Raw genomic sequence first — 8524 nt, 5'->3', positions numbered from 1 at the left:
ATACCAGTATGAACCTGAAAATGAGCACGGTATGGGGCCTTTAAAGGCACCCTTTACAGAGAGTAAAGTAATGTAAATAATTGATTTGGCTGTTGAGTGAATTAGTAAAGTATTTTGATTACAATTTCCAAGTTTCCCAACACTGCCAACAACCTACTTAGTTTTAAGCATAATGAGCCCTGAAGTAGGTCTGCTGCTGGTTCAAACTGGTTTGAGTTCAGTACCAAACCTGGTCCGCATACCACTGAGTGGAAGGTTAACAGCTATCTGCAACAGAGCTGTTGCATCATTTATGTGTTTCTGTTTCACAGTCTTTCAGGAAGCTTTTAAACCAGGAAGTAACATACTGTAAATAAAGTATATCATAGCTGAGCTGACAATGGTGCTTTCAGCTGCAAGTGAGGGGAGCTTCAGAGCACAAAGCTACTGATTCAGTCAGTGACAGTGATGGCTCAGTACACTCAGGAGCCATTCATATACTGAACACCTCTAATTGCAGCGTCGTGGTTTTGGTTGAATGTGTGTGATTGTGCAGCCAGAACATCTCAGGGAGTCTCACAAAGGTAAAAAAGCACTGCAACCTAAATTAGTAGGTACAAATATGTGTCATCGAGTGTTGACTCAGCCGAGATGTGAGAGAGAGAGATGAATGACAGCCATGTTAAATGCTATAATTCATACGTACTGTATTACTCTTTATTGTGACATTTTCTTAAAGCAGTGGAAAACATCATTCAGCTCTGCCAAACACTACTGGCATGTTCCCCTTTAAATGAATGCATGGCAGTAAAAATATGTTATTGATTTCTTAATGGGTCCTCATGACAGTTATTACAAAGTGAAATGAAAAAGCAGCGGTCACACCACATAAATCAGTGATAATGTGTGGTTGGCATTTACACACCTCTCTGACAGTGTCAACAAAAGCTGAAAGCAATTATAGTCAAGGAGCGGATTATTACAGGCGCTGTTGTGTTGGATAGTATTACATTATACAAGTGTATCTATAAACCTTATGTTTTTATTGGATAGGATTCAATGAATGATATCTCGTGTTAACTTGCAGGCTCAAGGAGAGTCCGAGAGGGGCGGAATTTGGATCGCAGAGGAAAAGTTTTGGTACAGGTCAGGTGACCATTTCTCCATCTCAGAGCCTGGCCACACCACTACCAGCTTTTTCTACAAAAGAGTATGTCCGCAGACTTTTTGCCTAAAGTTAAACTTTGGTGAACTTTGACATGCAACCAATTGCTGACCTTAGAGGAAACAGAGACTAAAGAGTCCACAATGAAAGACATTATCATATTAGCTGTGTCACTCCATCCTGCTCTGCTGGTCACAGGCGCAGATTGCGTTGGTTCAGGGGGCTCACTGAACCCCCTAGAAATGCATCTATATTTTTTTTATAATAAGTAAAACTAATAATTTATGATGAAAAATATTGACCTTGTTGTGTCTTCATATTGACAGAATAAGAAACCAACAAAATAAGAATATATATTAGTGGTATTTTTATTTACTTATAGCATAATAATATCGGATACTCTCTGTCCACACACCGTTAAATATGCACCTTCTGTTACGCCATGTTACACAAACTACGTACCCATCAGCTGTACAGTCAAGATCAGATAACTCTTCAATTCAAGTTCACCAATCAGCCGTTCCTCATCCGTTGGAATGAGGAATAAATAGAAACAGGGAGTCTAACAAAAGTCAGCTCAAAACGGCACACTGCGCAGTGCTTCATCAATCGCGGCCACTTAGGACACTCCAATAGAAAACAAATCAAACTGATTTTGTCACTGACGCTTGCTCGTGTCGCATTTTGTTGGGAAGGTGTTATATACATACCCAATAGATTAGATCTCTCTGCGTTGTACACATTACACATTACATTCCCTATAATTAAAGTGATTTATGTTCCTTGATGTTGCTTTCCACTGTTAATGACTTGTCACATGCATGTTAACATACACAATACTTTTTAAAACACAAATGTATTTTTTTATTATTGTAAATTGATTGTGCAAACATGAAAAAAAGTTATTTTGAATAAACAAAGTGCAAACATTTATTTGTTGAGAATAATAAATGTTTTAAACCCTTTTTAGTGCAAATAACAACAAAAAAATCACAAACTACCCTCAACCATCATTCACAGCTGGGAAATAGCTCCAAACATGCTCCACTTTGTGTGTTGTTTGAATGCACACAACATCACAACAGCAGTGAGACGCAAACAGTACAACAGAACATTGTTTGCACAGACAGTTCAACTCTTTGATGAAATACAAATAGGTGTAGAAGAGAGATCCTTTTTTGTATCCATCCTATTGATGCTAGAAGTGATCTTCAAAACAAGACGTATCTGTAGTTTCGATATTTTCGGTTTCGATTTGCCCACCCCTTAGTAAAAATATGTTCCCATAAATTAACTGTGTTAAACTGTCCAGTTAGTGAATGAGCGTACGTCACCACCTATTTTTGATAAGGTTGAATAAAGTTTGAGGTGCCACTATCTGGTCCCCCGGGCGCTCTACAGCAGCCCACTGCTCCTAAACGCTTGGGATGGGTTAAATGCAGATGTCAAATCAATAAATAAATTTAAAAAAAAATAAACTTTCCCTTCTCAGATGGTGGTGCTTGATGAAGTTATTGGATCACCAAAGTCATTACAGTTCATCCTGAGGGTGCATGAATATGTGCACCAAAGTGGCGGACCAACCAATTGACCATCCCTCAAGCCATGCAGCAGTGTGACTGTCTGTGCCTGCTATCATCTGTAGCTTTGATACGGTGGAGATATGGAAAAAGTTAGTGAGTGGACCTTGGGAGTTGGGGGAAAAAGCGACGACGCATAGCTATGGCGTTGTTGAATTAAAACATTTACGGAGGGAAATTAAGCCATTCATCGCTGACATGGAGCCCGGTGTCCCGGGATCTGTTGAACATCCAGCCAAAAAACAAAAATGTTACTGCAGGTACCTGGAGGAGTGAGGAGGAGAATACCACTGTTTCATTGCTGCCTTACAAGATCCAAACAATATCACTCACATATCTTCAGGTCAAAGGTCAGAGGTAAAGGGACCCCTGTGAAAATGGCCATGCCAGTTTTTCCTAGCTAAAATTTTGCGTAACTTTGGAGCGCTATTTAGCCTCCTTTGCGACAAGCAAAAATATGAGATGATTGGTAACAATGGTGCTGACTTACAAGATCCAAACGAAGAAGAACAAAGAATACTAATATTAGGGCTGCAACTAAGGATTATTTTCATTATCAATTAATCTGCGAAAGTCTTGCGATTTTTAAGTATTGCGATTCTTGTGAACTTTTTTACACTACACCATTGGAATCATTACACTTCTAGGGACTTTTACTTTGAAAAAAATCTAAATGAATACAGTAAAGATGTTTGATTATCAGCATGTATGTAGTCAGAGATGTCCTGAAGTCAAATATATCAGTCATTGTCAAGCATTATTTATTACATTTTTTCCACCAACCCAAAAATTAAAGAATAAAGACATTTCCCTCAAAAATTGGTGGTATTTTTTTGTTTTTAATGTATAAGGGACATGTAATGTTTTATACTTCTGGTGAATATAATCCAATCAATCTTATTTACACATATGTATTTTGTATATACAGCTCCCTTTGTTAACATCTTATTTTGAAAACCAGACACAGTCACACGTGTATATTTCCTCTAACTTCTCCAAGTCCGTCTCTAGCTCTCCCGTTAGCTCCGTTCTCTTTATACATCCATGGTCAGCTCCATCGGGGCCGTTTGAATGCATTTAACATAAATGTCAGTATATGGGTGCTCTACAGTTGTAGAGTCGGCCCATTTGACCACGGAGATGAGACTGACGGCTGGCTTGACCGCACGTTACCGCGATGCGATAACGTTTCCTGTCCGTGACAGAGTTAGCATGCAGCTTTAGCCACGATGTCTAGCTCTGCTTTTCCTGCAATGTGTGAAACCCAAAGTGTTTCCATCCTTTACTGGATGTGTAGTGTTTACCATGTTGGATATAAACATTTCAACATAGGTGAATCAATTTTTTTCCCTCTAATTACCACATTGCATCACAAAATACAAAAAGAGCTGCTGCAAATTCATACTTTTGGCAGCAATGATCACAAAAAGCACTCTTGGTGGGCCTGTTTTGTGAGCTACATTGTGTCATTGTGCATAAGATAATGCCCTCAAAGTGCATGTGTGTGGCAGCAAACAGCAGTGTGTTGCAATAATGGCAGGGGGCAAGAATGGAGCATAGCTGCAAGCTGTCATTCTCTCTCTGACTTAAAGAGGCAGTGCGCTAACTCACACACCCAGTTACACACCAGCTATTATACCCAACCAGCCAGTCTGGAGGAAATGAAGCATCATTGTCATACACACACACACACACGCACACACACACACATCACAACCTCAAGTGCTCTCTTTTGTTGAGTAAGGCAACAAAAGACAGTGGGACAATGAGAGGAGGAGGTGGCTGCCTCTGAGGGAGGCAATGAATGAAAGAAGTAGAGATGGAGGGAGGAAAAAGAGAACAGAGGTGGTGTTGTTGTGATGGAAAGGTGAAGGCAGGCAGGCAAATGGAGGACTGGATGAGCAAGTGCTGATTTGTATGGCATTTAACCACTGGCCACATGTCCGTGTAATTGTGTAGGTGGTGGTGTAGGGAATATTAGTGTGCAGCACAAGAATGGGATATGCATTAGGTCACTTGCATGCAAGCAGCAGAAGGCTTTTTTTACCTTTTTATCTAGGAATGGGGGCTTTTGCATAAGCAGTATTTGTAAAACGCCCCGGACACGATCACCGTCTTAGTTCTCGGCTTTATCGCAGCCCAAGGTCATTAACGTGTCCTTGTTCAGACCAAACCCTGTGATTTGTCCTTCACTTTTAAATCCCAGCCTCTCCTCCGCTCAGATCGCCTCAACATTCACATCACACTTACACCTTCTACCCGCCGTGCTCGCACAGCTGTGCACGTCCGCACACAGACATGCATCCAGATACAGCTCCCCCACCCACACACCCTCCAGAGCCGAGCAGAGGAGGGCTGCGGATGCCTGATACCTCGCCGTGCTCTGTCAGAGACCCAGTGGCAGGAAAGTGGCCGAATGCATGTGCAAGGATGGGGGTGGGATTAGAGCTATTTAAAGCCATACGCGTCTGTCTCTCCAGGCTCAAGCACCAGATACGTTCTCCCCCCCTCCTTCTCTCTTTTTTCCTTTTTCCACAGAAAGCATCGCATGCACCACTGTGGCTCGGTAAAGCAGGCATGCAGACCTCTGTCCCTGGGCTCAATCCACTTATGTAACATCGTCATTGGTGGAGAAGGAGAACCATCTGGGCCTGGGGCTACTGTACTCACTGTCCTCGGTGTGTGTGCATGTGTATATGTGCCTTTGTGAGTTTGTGTAACAGAGGGGGAAAGGGTATTACTGCTTATCATCTTTTTAACATTAATGAATTAACATAACATGAATTGTTATGTTTAAAGAAGATTAGTATAAAAGGATAAGACTATCGCGGTGAATAGTGTTTCAAAGTGTTTCTACCTTTTTATCAGCCTTCGGGCATCTCATTCCTATTCCCGATATAGCACCTAATGCTGTTACTACTGGGGGAGCCAGGTCATCTGGGGTAGATAAGTGATCAAGAGTGGGCCCATATTTCTTTTCTATTTCTTTACATGTTTCTCCAAGGACATGCCATTCTTAGACACTGTCCCAGGCTTTATTCTTATGCTGATGATACACCACTGTGTCTTGCCATTGATTCTGACAAGATTGACCATCTAGACGTACTGCACAACTGTTTCTGACTTTCAAAACTGGGTGTTTTGAATGCGTTTGTGCTGGTAGGATGAAGTAGCAAAATTGCTAGTACCACTATGCGCGCAGCTTGTTTTTGCTGTGTCCTCATTTAGTTGCTTAGTGTTGGAATTGTGTTTCCTTTAGGTAGAGATGGTTATCATGAGCTTGTAGCTGAGCTTCCTCCCGTTATGTGGGTATGCAGGATTAATATGTTGCTACGTGTTTACATATTCATTTGTTGTGATGTGCGCAACTACCCCTGGTACCGGGGGCACACAAGAGTCATATTTACTACGGATGCTAAAGGGCTTTGTCACTTGAACATAAACAGATGTCAGTTTGGGGCGTTTGCCGTGATGACTGATACTTAGGGGTGTCACGATTCTGCCATTGTTAGACTGTGTTTTCTTTGGCTGCTGCAGTCTCTAAATCATCTGGAGCCTATAAACTGTAGCTTTTCTGTCAACGATGCGTTCGTTGTTTACATAACTCAGGGGGAAGGTAAAATGTCGCCACACCGGTGACTTCAGGGAAGCAGGAGGATTTTCCAGTTCTGTTGTTTCTATGTCATCTCCGACTTCAGCAGTGGCCATGGTGTCTCTAAGTGCAGCTGCAGGCTACCGGTAAGATACGCTGTGTTTTCTTTGAAGTGCTGTTGTTGTTGTTGTTTTTATATAATTATAATTTTGATTTTGATGATCGAAATCAAAAGCTAATTTCGATTTTATTTCCAATTTAGAAATCATAATTTTTTTAATATTGGGAGGACGGTCTCTTATGACTGTGGGTCGTGCTTACTTTGCGCTTGCCACCTCTATTGTAGATATTTGAGAAATATAGTAAATCTGGGAAAGGAGCAGCTGGTAAAACTTGCCAACTAACCAAGAAACTATCAAATCCCCTTTGATCTTGATCTTCTTGAAGCATTGGTCTTCTCACTCAACCATGAACACTTTCGAACGTCAGAGCTTGACACCAGCACAGTAATGACGCGCACACACACACACACACACATAGCCTGAATATTTTCTTTCGTTCACCAAACATTAACACAAATATTGTACCTTGACCTCTACAGACAGATCAAGAAACAAATCTCACTGACATTCTTCAGGTGTAGTGTTGAGGTGAATAAAGGCCACTCACCAGCTTAGCTCTGCTCTTTTTCCTTTTCTCTCAAATGGGCATTAAGAATGATTGATTGATGTCAAAATGTTACACATAGCACTATTATATTGTAATTGTCTTTGATATGCATACAGTAAAAGATTGTGTTACTCTATGGAGGTGGAGCAGCTATAAGAATTAAAAGTTGTCTGACAGGTTGACATGTTGACCTGTATTGAAGTTAACAAAGAGGAGTAGACATACATCTATGAATTGAAACGTCTGTTCTCTTCTGTTGGGTCTCAATCAAACCACAAATCATTGAATGGTGGCAAACTGCCGTTCTCCGCCATTAATCCATTTTCTCTCAACTTCTTCTTGGAGCTGATAAAAATTCCCCTTAAGGAGGGGGGAAACTTTTTCCATATCCTTCAATATGACTTAACTTGAATTATTGTGGCCAGTTTTTTCATGTTCTGAGCGTCTCGGCTCCATACTTTGTGATGTTGGGAAGGTTTAGGGGCAGTGGACCATGTCTTGCTGGGTTGCCACTGGGCTGCAGCGAGAATCCCAGCGACAAAAGAAAAATATCTTGTTAAGGCCATTGTCATCCAAAATGGGTTTAAAAAAGTATTTTTGCTTAAAACCACATAGACCTCGAGGTTGTTTTTTTCACCCTGGCAGAGCATTTTTCCACTGGTAGCTTAGTCATAGTGCTATAGCTTGTATTTATTTTAAGAATAAAGGCTATGTTTCTCTAGCGTTTTGATTATATAATACAAAGAATGTTGCAGTCCCCTTCAAAACAGTGTCTGGGTTAGCAGATTGTGGTTCAACCTGCTCAGATGCTGAAACAAGTGTATTAATGGATGATAATATTCAAAGAAAAGGTAATTGCTTGCCACTGGATTAGCAGCATCAGAACATTGGGATTTTTTTCAACATAAATTAAAATTGTCAAGCAGCTGAAATTGTTACTCAAAGTTAGGGCTGCACGATTTTGAAAAAATATCTGATTGCGATTATTTGTTTGATATTGCAATTGAAATATTAGAGGGAATGATCATTTTTACATCATTATTCTCATTTTCATTGAAAAACATATTAAAATGATTATGGTGTGATTTTTGCTGGGATTTGTACCAAACTAAATTTAGAATTTTGCAGTCGGCCATATTTCGATTTCGATAAAATTTTGATTAATTGTGCAGCCCTACTCGAAGAGCGTTCAGACAGACATTAAGTGGACCTCTGCCATCAGGTAATTTGGACACTGGTCACACTTTTTGATCACCCAAAACAGACTGCAACATATGCAAACATTACCTGTGGGTAACTAGCAATGTAGTTAGCTAGCAGCTGTGTGTGTGTTGATTTTGTATACATTTGCGTTACGTCTAAATGTTGCTTTGTGATCTGTCTGCACACATGTTTAAGTCAACATTAGCTGTACATCTAAAACTAGAGATACATCTGTCCATCTAAATAAAACAGCTGAAATACCAATTACTGGCAACGAGTGAAGATGAAATTAGTGCAGCTCTACAGGTTGTTGTAATTTGACTTATAGAAATACCG

The 8524-nt window shown here is 40.5% G+C and overlaps 1 long non-coding RNA gene across 1 annotated transcript; it reads left to right on the top strand.

Moving 5' to 3' along the window:
- The first annotated feature begins 368 nt into the window (after positions 1–368).
- LOC141754310 (uncharacterized) lies at positions 369–2766 on the top strand. Its single transcript, XR_012590595.1, has 3 exons — positions 369–563; positions 1067–1189; positions 2637–2766. It is a non-coding gene; the product is annotated as an uncharacterized LOC141754310 (long non-coding RNA).
- The last annotated feature ends 5758 nt before the right edge of the window (positions 2767–8524 follow it).

The sequence above is a fragment of the Sebastes fasciatus genome, chromosome 17 (genome assembly GCF_043250625.1).
Source record: "Sebastes fasciatus isolate fSebFas1 chromosome 17, fSebFas1.pri, whole genome shotgun sequence".
Lineage (NCBI taxonomy): Eukaryota > Metazoa > Chordata > Actinopteri > Perciformes > Sebastidae > Sebastes > Sebastes fasciatus.
Note: the sequence above shows the minus strand (reverse complement) of the source record. Positions and strands in the feature narration are given on the sequence as shown.